A 2,314-nucleotide genomic window follows, 5' to 3' on the forward strand; every position below is an offset into this window, starting at 1 on the left:
GAGAATACAACAAAAGATTGGTTCCCTTGGTAGTGTGCCCAATAGTAAGAGTAATTAGTGATGCTTATACTCTTATAGTTACAGATACCATTCCAACTTAATCTAATAAGTAATCAACAGGTACAACTCTAATTAGTGTAAGTATTACTGTGATTCCCTTCTTATTTTTAATCTACCCTATCTCACCTTATGAAGGTCGGCCCTAGATAAATTTTTTCCAGTGCTCAAAGGAACATAAATACCCTTCATCGAGGCACACTTTGATCACAATATGGGTGTGCTCTAAAATGTCACTATGCTTTGTAATTCGGCCTGCAAGAGTATTATGCTTCAGGTTTGTTGGTGTGGTCGCACCTCATGTCTATCCCATATGATGCCTCTGCAATTAGGTAGTTTTGTGATTTGCTTAGAAAGTCTGAGGGTTGAATTGGATTTCACTTCTTGTTAATTTCAGAGTCAAGAAGTGAAAGGTTTCCTCTTTAGCTGCAGTGCCCACATTCCTCTTGGTTGTGCAAGGGCTAGTTGGCCCTCCAATTAGGTATGTGGCTTTGTGAGTGTATCCAAATTGAATCCCTACCCTTGAGTAGTCGTTTATCAAAGGAGAACTAAGAAAATTTATGCTATAAAATTTTGTACAAAGCTAGATAGCAAGGAATACATAAAGACTGTTTGCATGATTTTCAAAGTAAGCTGGTGAGTCCAAATATGCCAAAACAAAGTTTTATAGATGCCCACAGTTATAGTATTTCAAAATTCCTTGCAGGTATAGAGTCTTAGGAAAATGCCTAGAATTCATATTAATTTACAAAACGTAAAGGTTAACAAGAAACACGATTGTTGGCTTCTTCTTTCCCATTGTTGGAAGGATAAGAGTCTTGGTTGTCTAGGTCGAAATCTTTAATTAATTGGTAGACAATATCTTCCTGTTTGAAGTATTGTTGCAGTGAATTCACTGACATCCTATTGTTGGAAGCAATAGAGTGAGATCCTTTGTTGAGATTTCTAACCATATTTCTTAACATGGATTATTTTTCCTAAAGCATCAATTTGTTGCTTATGCTGGACTAGAGTGTTCATAATCATTACATTGTGAGAAGTGCAGTAGTGCTCATTTTCATGGACTAGTCACTGAGAATAATAAGGTTTTGTTGCTTAGGGTGGATAATTCACATAGAGAGTGATACATTGCCAATATTAATCAAATACTTGAGATTGATTGATGGACTAAGATTGCCACTCCTGCCCTGCTGAGCCTTTCTGGTGAAGTAGTCAAACTTTCAGTTTTGTTCCTGGATGCTTTGTACACCTTGATAGAAAGCCTTCTACACATTGTTCAGCTAATCGTGGATTTCTATGGCTTGCTCAATAAAGTCTTGGACTAAGTCAACTAGACCTTGATGGAGGTCCCCCTTGTCCTTAGAATCAATAACGAAATAATGAGTCCAAAACATTATCTCCTAACAACCATCATATTTCCAGTACATATTGATTTAACATTTTTCTCTGCAAGCTTTTCTCTTAAGGATAACATAACAAAGGATTCGATAGATGGCTGCACATACATTGAGCTCAGGATACCAGGAGAAGCATTTGGTTTCCAGGCTTGAGTACTCATTTATCAAAAGAGAACTAAGAAAATTTATGCTATAAAATTTTGTACAGAGCTAGACAACAAGGAATACATAAAGACTGCTTGCTTGATTTTCAAAGTAAGCTGGTCAGTCCAAATATGCCAAAACAAAGTTTTATAGATGCCCACCATTATAGTATGTTAAAATTCCTTGCAGGTATAAAGTCTTAGGTTTCCCATGAATCTGGTACTTCAAAAGACGCGGTAAGTTCAAATTGGTTGAAACTCATATGGCATTTGAGGTAGGAATGAAGAAAGCCAGCATTTTGTATTCATAATTTTGCTAGTTAATGAATTATTGTTGTTTTTAATTTATTGAAATTCTAGTATGCCATTGAGCTCTCAAAGAAGATGATCTATGTCTTGGAAGTTCAGATCAAATCCCCTGTATGCTATGAAACTAATTTCGTCTCCTCAATTTTTTTTACATTTCCAATTTTTTTCTCATGATAATTTGGGGTACAAAGGAGTTGGATTTCTAGGCTATGAAAACTGGCTAGACATAATGAATGCTTGAAGCATTCTTGGTCATTTTCACAAGCATTGAAATCCAGCATGCTCCTTTATGCACATGGAAATGTAAATATTGATGAACTTCCATATTCTGCACCGCATGTGCAAGTGAAATGAATTATGGCCTGTGAATGGTATCCCCCTAAATCTGAACCATTTTATCATTCAAAT

The sequence above is a fragment of the Pinus tabuliformis genome, chromosome 2_2 (genome assembly GCF_031772625.1).
Source record: "Pinus tabuliformis cultivar Carrire ecotype Pingquan chromosome 2_2, CPIR1, whole genome shotgun sequence".
Classification (NCBI taxonomy): domain Eukaryota; kingdom Viridiplantae; phylum Streptophyta; class Pinopsida; order Pinales; family Pinaceae; genus Pinus; species Pinus tabuliformis.